Below are 16,559 nucleotides of genomic sequence, written 5' to 3' on the forward strand. Positions count from 1 at the left end.
ACCAAAGCTTAGTTTTAATAATTCGAGTATGAGAAGAATGCTCAGCAATGCTCTTTAAAAAGAGTTTAGGAAGCTTAGCTTTTTCTGCCACATTGCTGTGTCTCTCCTGATGGCTGAATCATTTTAAGCAGTCCTTTTTCACACGGCTACATCAGCTTGGGCCCTTGTGATGATGCCATCTTGGGACCTGGATTGCCGAAACCAGCAGAAAATACAGAAGTATTCTTGGAGGCCAAAAGCTGTCCCAGTTTTTGAAAACCACCACGAGGTTCCAAGTCATTTCCATTGATCGCAGGTGGTTCCCTTCTGCGAGTTGTACTGCACTCAAAGGGTCTGAGATTTCCACCTCTCGTCTGCCTGCCTCTTGTTTCTGGTGGTCATTGAGAACCACATTTCTTATTTAATAGGTGGCAACCTGAAGCCTCCATTCCGGGTAACCCAAAACAGAATTGCTGAAGTTTTCCATGCTCATCAGTTCTGAATTCTGGCTCGGGGCTGGCTGCCGGGTAATAACGCCCTCAAATAAACTCTTCCCAGGGAAATGTCAAGCAAGGAGGTCTAAATAGGACCTGCTAATAGAACTTAGGTAACAGTGTATCTATTGCAAAATAGGAAAGTGGCTTTTCTTTCCTCTCTGAACTCCCCAGACGACAACGAACTCTTCAGACAAAGCAACTTAGTAGACTCGAAAGCACAAACTTCCTGAAAGAGAAAAAAAATGGGGTGGAAAAGCAAGGCCTGAATGCTACAAAGCCCAGGCACTGCCCAAGGTTCCTCTCCCATTTCTCTCCTGGTCTTGATATAAAGGGGTTGCAGATTGGTGACCGCTTGCGTTTTTCTCTCCAGCCCCAGGTTTCGGTCTGCATAATATTTCTTTTGGCTGCTTTTGTTCAGTGACCGGGCTGCACTCTTGAAGTCTTTGTAATGTGCTGTGCCTGCTTTAGCAAAACCTTGGGTTCTCCTTGCATTCTAAATCCACACCATGCCGGGAGCAAGGCTGTGACAGAGGAATGCCCTTTATCTCGTTGCAGAGAGCCTGTTGTGCCATTTTGTACAAGTCTCTCTAGCTCTCCCTCGCGTGTCCCCCCCCCCCGGGTTCCTTTCTAACGCTGGATTACAGCAGGAAGCACCCCTACAACGACTTTTAAGATTGCTTTTCTAATTTAGCAATGCAAGGGTGCCAGTCAGCTGTATTAACTGACTCAGGCTGATAAGATGGATGGCAGTCTTCCAGATACTATAAACAGAATGGGAATCGGAGCTAAGCAGGCGTTTATGAGAAAAGCCAGTATTTCGAAATAGTACAGGTGTGTTCTCTGAAGTCAGGATATGAGTGTTGTTTCCTGGTTAGCAGGAGGTACTTGCCCCAAACAGGATGATTAGGGCTGAGCCAAGAGCGCACGGCCTTACTCTATTACCCTTAAGGATCAAAGCTGAGGTCAGCGCATGGTCATTCTGTCACTACGATCTTTGCTACTTGGATTTTGTATTTCTGTTGGGAAAGATCTGGTGGGATGAGAACGTTGCTTAGAAAACATGTGACATTGCATTTGAAAATGTATGTATTGCGATCTTCAAGGAGTTCCGTGGTCAAGTGGGAGAGAGGTGGCCTAGGTAAATAATACACTCTTCTAATTAATGCCTCTGTTTAAAAATACACACACACACACACACAATGTCAGTTCTGTTTAAAGCCATTTTTAAAAAGAACCCTTTTCACCTCTTCAGCTATAAAATGCTGTTGGAAATGACTACTGTGTGCTTAACAGTACAAACGAAAACGCTTCAACTGTGTTTTCCTTCACACTTCACTAATTATAGTTTTGGTGTGACCAAAATCATATGAAAAGACTAACAGCTTTTCTTGTGACTCACATGTCAGTTTGGATGAAGGTTTATTTAGGGTGTGCTTCTGCTATGGCTTGAGCAAGCTGGCACGGGAACGTTTCTGAGAAACGATTGAGAAGCAGATGGGGCTATTGGCTTCCGTTCTGCTTGTCGGCCTGTCACTCTCATTCCAGAACGGAGAGATGGTTGGGCGGGAATTTCATTTCTCTCTCTCTCTTTTTTTTTCTTGTTGCACGAGGGGTGGGTTGTTTTCCCCACAAATGTAAGAAGAATTATGCAGCAAGATATTATGTCTAGGGGGTGAGGGACGACACAGCACTGGTTCTCCCTCCCTCCATCCTCATCCACAACCCCCTCAGCATGCATGGCCTTGCCCCTTTTCACAGCCGACGTTGTTCAGCAGAATCACTGCCAACCGGATGCCACTGTCCACAGGTTTCATAGCATCCCATGTGAATGGAGGATCTGATCCCAACGTGCATCTTGAGTTCCACTCATTCATGGGTACAAGATGGAGGTATCCCTTCGCACCTGGGGGGGGGTTGCACCCTCCCAGGTCAGGGGACATGGCTTGTGTGGCAACAGCGCCTCCCGCAGGGTGTCACCCCACTCGTTGGAATTTGGGCAAACACTTCTTACCCTTTGATATCCTTGGCCATTCTCTCCTGAAATAAATCCCTGATGTTTGGTAGTGAAGACTAGGCGCCTCTAGAAGTTCAAGATCTCTGGAAAGCTGAAAGTGGAGAACCAGGGCTTAGAGCTGCACACAGAAGAAGCCTGCCCCTGGCTCAGCAGGAAGAACCTCTCTAGCCATCAAATGTTACCAGCCCACCGCAGTGCAAGGACAGGGCTTGAGTCAGGGCTCGCTCAGAAAGGGTGCAAGTTGGTGCCTGCACTTGTGGGCGAGCTCTCCCACTGAGTCACTGGACTCTGCCCTCGGTCTCTGGGATTAAGGGCACAAGCAGGAGCTGTTCGTTCCGAGGACGAGATTTCAGCTGGCCTTGATCTGTGCTCCAGATGAATGTATAGAACCAGCTCTGGTGATCCAATCAGCTGAACTGGGAGTTCTATGAACCACCCCCAACCGGCCCCTTTCCTTCACCTGCCAAGGTGGCCAGCAAAGGGCCCCGAGCCCTGCCTTCTGCAACATGGACCAAAGGCTGCAGTCCAGTTGTCCTCTCCTCCTCACTTAAAATCTGTTGCCTTTTTAAATATAGGCATATATAAATATAACATTATGAGACTGAAATGTCTCTCTCTCACACACACACACACACACCTCAGTCCCCTTTTTATACGGGACATTTTTTTTCAAGTGCTTCCTACTGATCTTGCAAGCCTGGCAGCTAAAAAATTGGCTCATCAAAAAACAAGCAAACAACTAAATATATATTCCTTGGTCAGAACCAGCTTCCCACCATTTTTAATGAACCCACTAATAAAGGAGCAGGGTGTGCAGAAAAGGCTTTGTGTGCTAATGACAGTTGGAAAAGTCACACGAGTCGCAGGCCTGGGTGGGGACAGAACAGCCCGGCTTAGAAGAGTGTTCGGAAAAGTTACTCCTTGGACTACAACTGCCATAATCTCAGGAAATCTTGTTGGCTGAAGGATCTGAGGCATTGTTGCTCTGGAACAGTGGGTTTTGCCCCCAACCCATCCAGAGGGGGACGCGGCTCCGGGACGCTTAGCCTGTTAACCAAGTATGTTCCCAGAGCAGCTGGGATACTGGAGAAGGGGTTGCGGGGGGGGGGGGGGAAGAGAGAGAGAATGTTGGCTTTAATTCTGAATTACTTGGTGTATTAAGTGTCCCTTCCTACCTTTAAGAAAAATATATATATAATAACATTCACAGGCATGCCATGAAGGCCCTGGACCTTGGTTGGCTGCAAGCCATGATCGGGTTAAATCTGGGAGAATCAACAGAACCAGCCCTGATTTTATCAAAACAAAATCATTTAAAAAAATTATTGAGTGTTACTAAATGGGGCAGACTCTCCTCCCCCCCACCCCCACTGCGTACACATGCAAACACACACACACCCAGATGAAAAGTGATTCTTGGTCATAATTGTTCAAGATAAGGGCAAGATTATCCAAGCCTTGACTGTTTCTCCGGAACCGTCTGTATAAAACAGATCATCTTCTATTTATAACTGCAAATTTACGCTCCTTACGAAGTCAATAGCAGAGGTCCTCACTTCTCCCTGCTGGAAAGATGGATATCAAAGGCTGAAGTTGTTGTTGTTGTAATTGGCCAGGCTTATCCTGCTCTATAAAATGAAATTGGCCTTTGGATGCAGGAAAAGGCAGGAAAAGGTGCCTTGGCAGGACGGACCCCTCCCAGCCAGCCAGCCAGCCGGGGGGGGGCAGATGGGGGGATTTTGCAACCTGGAATCCAGGCACTTCCCCTCTGCATCCTATTGCTTTTCAGGAAGAAACGAGTTGCCCTTCACAAATACTGTATAGGGAGAAACAGATGTTTTCGTGAATGTAAACTGAGTCTCTCTCTCTCTCTCTCTCTTTTTTTTTTTTTTTGGTAACGTCAACTGTCTTGGAGCCCCTAAAAGGACGTTATCTCCTCTATCACCACATCCATTGGGTCAACCGGCTGCTTCACCCGCCGCATGCAGGAAGAAGGTGGACCCCTGTCTCATGTGGCCTCTGTGCCTGGCCCTCTGCACCCCATGGGAAGGCTGCTCTCGCCTGGAAAGGCCGGCCAGGGCCCAGGCGGCTCACCTTCTTGCCACTCAACTCCTTTTTTCTAGGGCTCTTCCAGGAGCCGAGAGGGAAACAAGGAGGGCCCCGTGCCAGCGTTTGCTCCTGGCCGCGTTCCTGCCGCTCAGAGTTCCTTGGCTTTGCCCCGGGAGGAGCAACAGGGAACGAGGAAGGTCTGCTGGACCTCCCCGAGCGGTAGATCGGATCTTGTCTTCTGCGAACCTTATTTCTGATGTTGTTGTTTGAAACCAGAGAGCGTACAAAACAGCTGGCTTTTCAAAGGCTTTAATTTTCCTGAGGCTCAACGGTCCTGTGGTAAATATTAACAGCTGTGAAGGGAAGTGTAGCTGGCGGTGGGGGGGGCGGCGGTGTGGGGGGGAAATGAATCAGCCTTTGTCATCCATGCAAAACAAGAGGGAAAAGCCAATGGCCCAGCCAAGAAGGGGAACAGGGCGGCAGAGCGCAAGACCGGCGGAGCCTGCCCGGTGAGCTCAGAGGCCGGTCGTGGGCCTCGGAGGGCAGGCAGGCCTTCCGCAGGCGCCCCTGTTGTTCCAGGGAGCCCTGGACCAGAGACCTCGGGGAGAAGCAGGCTCTCCCTCCCTCCACGGGCGTGCTATCTGCCCCTCCTGCTGGAGACATTTGCCCCCCAGGACGGGAGTGTCAGGAGGAGCCCTGGGACTACCAGGTGGGAAGTGGGAGCAGACATCGCTCCCTTTGTGAGACGGATGCGAGGGACCCGCCTGCTGTCGCCAAGTCAGATCGTGCTCCCGAACAGACGGGGGAAACGCTCCTCGGCTGTGGGTGACCCTCCCCAGAGGCCTGCATGGGCGAGGGTCAAGGGACGTTTCCCAGGCTCGGTCTTGCTCAAAGCGTCGGCCAGGGAGCCCAAGCTGTCCTCTGCACAGAGCGGCTGGCTGTGTAGGGATGGTGCTGGGAGGCCAGGGAGGGATCCAGACCCCTTGTTGTTTAGTCATGTCCGACTCTTCGTAAACCCCCCCCCCCAGGGACCAGAGCACATGCCAGGCCCTCCCGTCTTCCATGGCCTCCCGGAGTTGGGTCAAAGTCACGTTGGTCGCTTTGATGACCCTGTGTTCGGGACCTTCATATTAGGGACCGTTAAAGGCTCCGTGGGGGTTGCCGTCCATTGGTCTTTTTCGCCCTGGCCCGGGAGAGGGGGGGGAGCATGCTCTGCTTTTGCACGGGAAAGGCTCCTTTCTGCGCCCCGGGAGACCTTCCATGGGCAAAAGAAAAGCCCTCGGCCTCAATCCCGGCGGGCGGCGAGGAGGCTCCTTCCCTTGGGAGCTTCGCTCAGGGTGGGGCTGCCAACACTGGAAAAGGATGGGGGGGTGGCTCTTGGTATTTTTTGACACCATACACATGGAGGCTCCTTCGCAACCTGTAGAATGAGGCCTGGTGAGGGGAACCAGTGTCCTTTACCTCTTGGGGGAGCCCTGCCCGTCGCTGGCGGAGGGGATGCCTGGGAGGTGAGAGGCCGGGGGGGGGCGCTTGGGCGAGAGAAGGGGCGGGGGTCCCACCGAAGTGGGCGGGGCGTCAAAGCAGCCCCCTCCCAGCTGCTTTGGGTGGAACAGGACACTTGGGGCCCACAGACAGCGGCGTGTGCAAAGGGAGGGCGAGGTGGACAGCCCCGCTGTGTTCCCTGATAAGAGGCTGCCCTCTGGCCCCGTTCTCCCTCCAGGTGTCCTATGGGGTTATCTCTACTCAGCAGCAAACAGGATTAACTGACCACTTGACCCAGTTCTCTCCAGAAACACTGCCTGGATGGCCTCTTCCTTTTGTCCCCTGCAAAGTGACACAGAAAGCAGAAAGAGGGGACAACCGGGAGGGACCCCGTCTGCCCATCACCAGGAGCCCAAAACAGCCCTGGATTGCGTCAAAGGCCAAGCAGGACCTCCCCAAGATGGGCCGAGAAGGCAGCTTGGGAGTCAAGTGTCCTGGATACCGACTTCAGAGTTATGGGCCTGGAAGGGCTGGTTCCAATAAAACTCCCAACCTTCAGTCCAGATGTCTAAGAGTTAAGCACTCAAAGCCATTGGCCCAGATGGCTTTTATCCATCCCTTCGGGTTCCTTAAACATGTGAAACTCCAGTTCTTTCAATCCATAACAGGAAGACCTTCGCCAATTGGGATTCCATTCTTTAAAATGAACAGAAATTAAAACGCTCACCTATCCTGACAGGGACCGTTCTATTCACACAGGCACCTTCAATACTTCTTAAAATCGCAGAATTCTTTTCGTTCACCCCCACCCAGGAAAAAAACAACAAAACAGGGGAAGACATGAGTAAGCTTGAGCACATTCTTGTCAAAGGCAAACCGAAATGGAGTGCTTGCTTATAAGGCACAAACCAGCCCTCTCTGGCTCTGGCACGCAGCCGCTCTTTGCTTCTGCTCCTGACCTCCTTCCTTGGATGCTCTCAGGATCAAGTGTCAAAGAGGTTCCTTCTCCTCTGCCACAGCCCTGGCTCCTGTTTTCCCATTTCTTTTCCTGTTTGGCATGCCTGCTATTTGGCATCCTGCTCCTGGCCACACGTGCCCTGCAGACAGCATTTCAGCAGCCCTTAAAGCCCAAGAACTGGATAGATGCGGGAAAACAAGCCGCCGCCGTCTGCGCTCCCCTTTTGAGGTCTCCTTGTGATGTTTTCTTTCCCTTGTGTTGATGGAGGAGGAGGAGGAGGAAAGCGCTCTTTAGCAGACCTTTGCCAGGAGGACGCCGAGGTTGAAAACAGATCTGGAGGTCTGTGAGGCAAACATGACAGACCTTCTTGAATCTCGGCGTGGGGACTTCTTGCCCCCGTGTCTAAAAGCGGCTTTCGAAAGCATCATCTCCTCTTCCCACTCTCAGCTTGCTGCAAAGGCAAATACATAAAACAGGAACATGAAAAAAGGGCCAGCTGTTATTTCTGCATCTCCATCTAGGGATAGGCAAATGTCAGCGGGTGTCCTGCTCTTCTTTTCTTTTCATGCCCGACAAGAAAATTTGTCCATGATAGCAAAACCAAGACCGGTTTGTGGCACCAGAAAGTTATTTATAAGTAATGTCTCCATCTCTGTGAGGTGCCCCGGGCTCCTGAGTGCTTTCAACACCCCTGCATGTTTTGGCAACTTAAAACTGCTGTCTTGGAGGGCAGCTTCAGAGGTGGTTTGAGGGGCGCTGTGCCAACCCAAGGGGGGTGGGCAGGCTTCGGCATGATCCGGAGAGACAGAAAGCTAAAAGGAGGCCAGGCTGGCTTCACAAAGCCAAACCAGAGAGGACAGCTTCAGGGGTGGCCATGGAAGGTGATCTTGTGTTCTTTTCCTCCCTGGGAGGAGACCTCAAGGGGATGTGAGTCTCCCAGGGGACACTCCCAGACCTGTCGCCCACTTGCCATCCCACCCATTGCCATTGCTGTCAAAATGGGGAGAGGCTAGCAGGGGGCTTTCTTCCAGAAGGTGGGGGAGGGAGGCTTACTCTCTCTCACTGTGCAACATATATGCCTATTTACAGAGGAGGTGGAGGTCATTCTCGACTTGGGGACTGGGGACCTGGAACCCCAAGAGGCCACCGAAATACATGAAATAAAACTGGAAATGGGTAAAGGTCCATTTCACACTTTTGGGGGGGGGGAAGTGGAAGAAGGCTACGGAGGCGTCAAGTTGTGCAGAGCAGCCTGTGCCCGATTTGAAAGTTGAACTATCTCTCTTGGACATTTCCAGCGGCTGCAACTTACCTCCTTCCTACTTTGAGAAAAGAAGGGGAAGGATATCTGGAGGCTGAAAAAAATACCTTTGGGGTGGGTGCACTTTGCTTCCCCCAAACCATGAGGTCCGGCATGGCTGCAGGTCCACCCTCAAACCGTTCTGTCTGGTTTCATCCCTGGGAATCCCTGGTCTTGTCAAGTGCTTACTGTTGGGCTTGGAGGTGTCCATGGTTGGTGCAAGGCTGCTCACGGGGGGCATCTCAGTGGCAGAGCTTCTGCTTGGCACCCCAGAAGGCCCCTGGTTCCCTCCCTGGGCAGCCTCTCCTGGGGAGCTGAGCTGCCTTCAGTGATGACAAGGCTGGGCTATGATACTGGGCTCCAGGATGGGGCCAGATGCCCGAAAGCTGCCACAGCAACGTTCTGGGGATAGAAGGGCCTGAGCCCTCCCCTGGCCAGCGTTGTCTGTTTCGCCAAAGATGAAGCGCCCAGTCCTCTCAAACGATTATTTTAATGAGAAGATTGTGCTTCTAACCAGATCACTCCCATCAACAAGACTTAAAAGGCTCGGCGTGGTTTGGATGGAGTCCAGAGGAGCCGAGGTAGACTCCCCAAACCGTCCCTGCTGTTTTCTCAGGCTTCTGGCCAAACGGGGCCGACTTGGTTGAACAGATCCCTTTCTTGGAGAAATGCCTGTGACTCGCCCGCATTTGCACGGGACAGTTTCAGAGTGACGTGTCTCATTGCCACACCTGAAATGTCAAAATCTGCCTTACCCAACCCGGTCTAGAATGATGACTGTGCCACCCAACAATTGCCTCTCGCACAGCAGGTTTAGAAGGCCACCTTGCCTTGGCATTGGACTGTGAGTAATTCAAAGGACTTGGGCAAAACCGACGCATCCACATGACCCCAGCAGTTCCTCTTTAAAAGTTGTGAGGAGTCCCTTTCCCGCCCGCGGTTAACAGGTTTTATTTTTAAGGAGGTAACAAACAAGAGTTGAATGTTTTGCCCCTTCAGAGTGAGAGCAATACTTCCTGGCCTCGCTCTGATTTGGCTTGGTGCCTTTGTAAGAGCACACAAGAATGTAGATTAGTAGAAATGTTACTCATTTGGAGAAGGTTCTCTGCCTCCCTGCTAGAATTGTTTTTTTTTCCTCATTTCAATTTGGAAAATGGTCCGTTATGATGGTGTCTGACCCGAAAGGGGAGTTGCAAATTTTGTGCCAAATTTTCACACTTTTAAAAAGTAACATCATCATCCTTTCTAGGCCTAAGTACACTAATAATGTAATGGGCGTGATTAAACTGTGAACCTCTTCCTGCCAGAGGACAATTAGACCTCTGATTACAGAGAGCAGCGAATCTCCTCCCTGACTTTGCTATGTGTATTTCCTGTGCTCTCCACGCGCCCTTAATTTCATCCTGGCCTACTAATGAGAGACACCATGACCAGAGGGGGTGGGGAGATTTCTTGCATGAATGCTGCCAGGCGAGAGGCAAAAGAGGGAGGGAGGGAGGGAGAAAGGGAGGCCATGAGGCTAGAGAGGAAAATGGCTGCTTCGGCTCTGTGGAGGAGAGCACGAGGAGGACATGTTTCCCAAGAGCTGGGGAGTCAAGTCACAGGCTCAGAACCCACCCCAAATTTGGAGGGGTTGGCGCAACACGTTATTCGGATATTCCTCCTTTTCCTGTCTCCTTGTCTTCCCCCAGCCACCCACCCACCCTCTCCTTCTGAAGCTCTGTTTCAAAGCATAAATGTGGTCCCCACCGCTCGAGACCCAAGTCCGATAAGGTCGGAAGGAATGGATGTGCTTCCCTGGCAGAAAAAGCGGCCACTGAGCGCCGTGGAGAGAGGAGAATGTTTCCATGGCCTTGTGGGGGGGGGGGCAGCTTTAATGCCCAGGCGTGTCCGTCTCCCCGTTTGGCTCTGGGACTCCTTTTCTTGACCAGAAGGAAAGCAGGACCGCTGGGTCAGTGGAAATAAGGAGGAAGACAAAGCCAGCAGACGGAGCAGAGAGTCCCTGAGTTTTCCAGTGCCAGGAGGACGGACGGCATCCCAAATATGCTGCCAAGCATGTTGAGCGAGGCTCCTCTCCTGAGGCTCTCTGTGCCCTCCCTGCCTTGCTGTGATAAAGCACTTTCCCTGGAACTCAAAACTGCTTTCGGAAGCCGCTTCGGGCTACAGCACCCTCTGCTGAATGTTTGCAAAGGAAGACTCGTTGTGAGTTAGAAGGTCCACCCGCTGCACGGCTGCTCTGAGATCCGTTGGGTAGTCTTCCTTTCAGGACCAAAAGGGCACATGAGACACCAAAGAAAAATGCATATGCTTCGCTATTAGCCTGCTTTCCCTGCCGGAACAGGATTTTCTCTTAGGTAAGGGTAAATCAGACTTGCAAATGGAGCCTGTCTTTACCTTCCAGTGATGGATCACAAAAGAAAGTATGCCCAAATACAGGATACATGTTAGGCATCCTTCAGCCTCGAAAGACTATGGTAACGTGCTCTGTATGGAGGACTCTGTATGTCCTCCATACAGGATACATAGGTGAAGGAGAAAAGCATATGCCAGGACAAACAGATGTCATTTGCCAGCAAAAGGAGCACTGCTTCTAAATGTGTGCAAAGTGTTCGGGCAAAAAAGTCGAGATGTAGATGAAATAGGTAGATTAATTGAAGAGATTCACAGAAAAGAGGATTTGTTACAAATAACAATGTTGAAAAATGAATAAAAGGTACTGTATCCTGACCATTTGGGCTGGATATTTAAGAAAGGGTTTTAAATGCAAGCGCTTCAATGTTGTTTTCTTAAGTAAAACAATTAACGAAATTGCATGGCACTTAAGTGGGAAACAATACAAGATTAAGCCAAAGGCTTTGCAGAACACATGGATTTCGGGATTAGAGCTGAAGGAAAGACCAATAGCATTACAGATAGTGTGTGCCCTGCTTTGTGAAGGACAATAGCCTGTTTGAAGAAGAGCACAAGGAGCGGGGGGGGGGCAGGGGGGGAAGGATCCTCTACCCCACCAAATTTCAGGCTGCCTCTGTTACCAAAAGGACAGGCCTCTGTCCCAAGAGCAGCCCAGTTCATGACTGGTTGACAGATAAAGGCCTAAATCCACTTGTAAAGAGCAGAACGACAGTGGAACCAGTGACCTCAAGGGGAGTTGGTGAGTGCTCCAACACTGGGGGCATTCAAGAATAACTTGGATAATCACCTGGCAGATATGCTTTGTATTCCTGCCTTGATCAGGGGGTTGGACTGGATGGCCTTGTGGGTCCCTTCCAACTTCACTTTTCTATGATTCTATGAAAGGGGAGACTAAAGTGGTCCCCTTGAATCATCAGGAAATTGATAAGCTTACCTTTATTTGTACGTTAGGTTGGTCTAATGGGTTGCGTCTAGTTTGGGCTGACCCTCCGGTGTAGGCCACAGAATTCCAAGAAGGAAGAGCAGAGGCCTTGAAATGGGAAATGGTTTCAGCATCAGGTTGAAGCTTCCCCTGTTGTCCCAGCCCCTTCCATTATGGTGTGACAAGCTGGAATTCTGTTTAAAGTAAAAGGCAGGTTAAGCACCTCCATCAGTCCATGTGTGGCAAACTCATCTAGAATTCTGGAGTGGGAAGGGGCCCTCGAAGGCCATCGAGTCCAGCCCCCTGCTCAAGGCAGGAATCCCCATCCAGGCAGCTCCGTCCATCGCGCGTCTTTGCATCCCGTCCAGGCTGGCCCTTAAATTGCAGCAGGCCCGGTATCCGTTTGCTTCAACAGCTGCTGTCTTTCCAACATTAAGATGCTCTGGGTCCTTTTGCCCACAAGAGGGCAAACCTGGATAGGGAAAGAAGGCTTGTTGCGACTCAGGGCAAAGAGCCAGGAAGCTTCTAGGTTTGGCTTTGGGGACCAGCCTCACCGCTCAAGGAGAAGAAGGGTGCACGAGGCTGGAGCGTTACTTTTGGAACAAAAAATGCTCCGTTTTAAAGATGCCTTTAACTTCATCCACTTTTTGATAGAATGGGTTTTTTCTTCTAATACAATAATTATCACCTTTCTTATAGTTTTACTTGTGCCTGTTTTTATCTTTGCCTGTTGGAATGTTATTGTGAGTTGCTCCTGGCATCCCGACAGGGCAACAAACAAACAAACAAACAAAAAGCAAGATATCCCACCAAATCAAAAGGTACAGCAAGTGTTTGTCCAGAAGGTTCAGCCTCAGAAAAAAGACAATTAGATTGTTTTGTTCTCTATCTGTAGCGGAAGGTTAGAGACAACAGAAGGCAAAGAAAACCTTGACTTTTTGAGTTTTTTAAATAAAACAAGGCTTGACTGTTTGTATATCTTTTTTTTTAAATACTGTACTGCTCTCTATTTTTGCATGGAATTTGGGCTAATGTATACTCTTTCTTATTTTGGCCAGCAATTTGAATTTTTTTTTCAACGAAGTGTTCGTGTTCTGCACACCTTTTTCAGACATATATACTGTATATGTTTTGGTTTGTTTGTTTACAAAATACAGGACTTCCTTACAAAATCTGTAGGAGTGGATTTCAAATGGCAAGTGAGTTCCTATTGATTCCATGTTTCCAAATCAGGCCGCTTCGCACTGAAAGGCGAGAGGATGGAATCTATCCCTCATGCCCAAAGTCTCAGTGCAAGAGGCAAAGTTGAAAAGCGCAAGGCCCTGAATGCATGCCCTGCGTGATCTGTCCTAATTGATTTTAGATATATTTTTTTAAATGCCCGTTTCAGTGCTTTAGGTGCTCCCAGAGAGGGAATCCTTAACTAGCAAGGAAAGCGGCAAGTGACTTTAATCCATGCAAATCCTGTCAGTGGGAAAGCAGCTTGAGCTCCCTTTGAAGTGAAACACACTGATGTCTTTCATGGGCCTCCAACTTAAACAGATAAGTACCATGAAACACAGTAATGATGGGAACACAGTAAGTCTTGTTTTAGTTCCATCATTGTGGTTGATTCTGGACTGACTCTGCTGCAAGGCGCGTGTTTACATTGCCTGTAATGTATGGACCCTCACGTCTAGCCTAGAAGTCCAAATACGCAGGGCTCTTAAAAACAAACTGTTTGGACAGCCCAGGGATCGGCAGCTTCAGTGTGACCAGCATCAAAGGGAACTGAGCGCCAAAGGCATCCGCTGGGAGAGCAGAGTCAGCTAAGCAAAGCAAAGTGTGCTGCTTATATACCGCCCCATAGCGCTTCAAGCACTCTCTGGGCGGTTTACAATTTAATTATGCAGGCTACACATTGCCCCCCCCCAGCGAGCTGGGTACTCATTTTACCAACCTCGGAAGGATAGACTGCACCACCTTGCAAAATAAGGAGCTGGGGACCCGTAAGGCAACCTCTGAGAGCCCCAGGAAAGAGGCGCCGGTCCCTCCAAAAGAGAGATGCAGGCGTGCCGTCTTGTACAAAGGGCTTCCTTAGCATCTGAGCCCACAGCCAAATAATTGCACACACACCTGGCATTTAATCTACACACACACACACACACACACACACACACACACACACACACACACACACACACACACACACACACACACACACACACACACACACACACACACACACACACACACACACACACATTGGCTCCCATGAGATAAGCCAGCCTGTGTAGCCTTGGGCAAGCTGCCTGGTGGTGCCAGAGCACCCAACAAGAGGAAGGAAGGAGAACCCACTTGTGAGGACCATCAGTACCCAGCGAACCCTGGAAAGGGTCACCGTAATCCAGAATTGCCTTGATTGATTGTCATGATTATGATTACGATTATTGAGCATCCTGTGCAAGTGCATCGCTTTGGCGTGAGGATAATTTGGAACAGAAGAGGCTGTGGTTTCATCTCCTGAAGGATGCCTAGAATTCTGCCAAGGACCAAGTAGGAAGGAACAGTTTGGAAAGGCGGGAGGTGTAGGGAGAGGCAGAGAGCCCCTTCTTCTGCCCTGGTCCCCCACCCCCACCACCACCCCATCAGCCAGTGCTTCTCCACACCACATTGGGTCCCCACCGAATCAGCTTTTCCTTTTACGAGATCAGCTGTCGGGGTTTAAGTGCAAACATCTGTGCGTGGGAAACATTTAGCTAGACTCGTGATGAGGAGCCAGAAGAGTGGGAAATTTGTCCCCCTCTTTCCTGTTCCCCCCCACCCCACACAGTTCAGTCAGAAAGCTGAGAAGCAGCCACCCAGCGAAGCAGACGGCCAGTCCATTCCCCGGGGATGGACGAAGGCTCCTCTGTCTGCTGCCCCTCCAGACGGTTTGACGTTGACCACGGGGGCCACTGGGAGCAGCCGCTCAAAATCCCTGGAGGAGGCTGCAGAGAACTGGGGAGCAGAGAATATTTGGTCCTCAGCACACCATCAAGAGGTGGGACATGTTTCCGCAAGGGAAGAGCTGGCAGCCGTTCGCTTATGCTGCGCATTCACTGACAAGAGACAAGGGAAGGATGCTGGCAGGTTCTCCGTCCGAAATTCCCACACCAGGAAGTAAAGTTTGCCAAGCTCTGGGGAGGAGCAGAACCTCTACATGCAGGGAGAGCGTACCTCTAGCTGCCAGGTGATACCAACAGGAAAAAAAAAAGATGATGGCAGCCTACGTCGTGGCATGGGGCATCTGACTTGCCAGCGCCAGGGGCCAGTTGGAGGTGCGTTTGAAGCTTTCTGCCTCCTGAATTTCGCCATGCGGTGAAGGTGAAAATCCTTCTAGAGAGGGTGGCTTGGCCCTGTCATGCAGCGAGTGGTGGGTGGAAGGTCTGTGAGCGCTGTGGGTCTCCCTATTGTCCCGTTTCCCATTGTCTTCTTTGCCGAGTAAACAAAGCTGCTCCTGCCCCAGAAGAAAAGCTTTCGGTCATGTGCATGAGTTAAATATTTGTTTGCAACAGAGCCACCACCGCCCCAAAGCCTGCACAGCCTGGGTGCCAAAAGCTAAAGTGAGCTACGCGGACAAAATAACCGGACCTCTGCCAGTGCTGAGTGCCGGGGGGGGGGGCTTCATTTGGCAGACGGGGGGGGGGAGAAATGGAAGACCATGAAGGACCCACCCCTGGCCAAAGTGACGGTGAGGCCCAGAGGTTCCTTCCCTTGGGCTCAGCAAGAGCTGGAATGGGAGACATCAGAGAGAAACCGGTGGATGGAAAGGGTGCCGGATGGAAAAGAACATCAGCCAAGCGGATTGGTGCCAGTCGAAGGAGCAAAAGGTGGGCCCCTATTGCCCAGGCCTGCCAACACCAGCGGTTAGCAGACGGGGGTCCTTCCGAGGCCTTTTCCCTCTGGAGATGCTGGGATTCCCAGGAATCTCCCACCCAAGGACTAAGTGGGCCCAGATCCCCTCCACCTCCAATCTCTCTGATGAGATCGAGTCCCTTCAGGGCAGTGAGGCCCTAAAACAGCCCCTTTCCTCAACGTTGACAGCTTTGCCCCCCTCTGCCCACATCACCTGGTCACTCGCTGCTGGGCTGAGGCAAATTAGTCCCCCTCCTCCGTACAAAAAGCATGCCATTGTTCCAGTTACTGTGACTGAGCAACAACAATAAACAAGAGTAATAATAACGCCAAGGTTTGTTTGCACTGGTCTTGTTGTAGCGAAATGCAGTCTTGCTACCAAATATCAGAGAGAGTTTTGGAATGTGTGGTTTTGCCTATTTGCACTTCCAGACGTTGCCTTTGAGACGCCTGCCGGATCGGTGACACAAAAGCCACTGACGCACCCCGTAGACATCAGGTATCTGGGATAAAGGAAGGGCGCGTTTCAGGCTGCCTCGTGGCCCGCTGGGACCCACAGATTGCTCAAGGCCTTGCGAAAACCCGCCTGGCTGGCGCTGGACTGTTGACCCAAGAGGATGGTCATCGGGGCCTCCCTGCTCTCTAGGTCAAGGGTGACCCTCGCCTCTGGACGGGACTGGCCTTCTCGCCTTTTGTGGGAAGGGCTGGAGGAGTGGTTGGGTGCCGGGAGAGGGACGAACACCATCTTATGCGTACTACGAAAACCATCAGCCAGCCCCTGAGCTCTGTGCGAGCCTGACGGCGCAGGCCTGGAGCACAGAACCCCTCATAGCGCCTGCTGCACTACGCTGTGGTCCTCTTCCGACCGGGTCCTCCTGTTTGGGCTCTCGTGAAGAGACACGTCTTAGAGGGCAGAGCAAGCCGGCAACAGGAGCCTTACCTCAATGGAGGAGGAGGAACCCCCTCAGGCCTCGTGGGAGAAAACGGGTGGCCCTTCCCTGCTGGGTCTTCAGTGGCCATACGCTCGGGAAGAACTGGTGGCAATGATTTTTATTGCTTGGCCTTGCGTC

At 51.0% G+C, this 16,559-nt stretch overlaps 1 long non-coding RNA gene across 1 annotated transcript; it reads right to left on the minus strand.

Moving 5' to 3' along the window:
- Positions 1-6,862: 6,862 nt before the first annotated feature.
- LOC144584651 (uncharacterized) lies at positions 6,863-11,753 on the minus strand. The gene is made up of 2 exons (XR_013539041.1): positions 11,626-11,753; positions 6,863-7,430 (listed from the first exon to the last, which is right to left on the minus strand). It is a non-coding gene; the product is annotated as an uncharacterized LOC144584651 (long non-coding RNA).
- Between the last annotated feature and the right edge of the window lie 4,806 nt (positions 11,754-16,559).

This window comes from Pogona vitticeps, chromosome 12, assembly GCF_051106095.1.
Source record: "Pogona vitticeps strain Pit_001003342236 chromosome 12, PviZW2.1, whole genome shotgun sequence".
Classification (NCBI taxonomy): domain Eukaryota; kingdom Metazoa; phylum Chordata; class Lepidosauria; order Squamata; family Agamidae; genus Pogona; species Pogona vitticeps.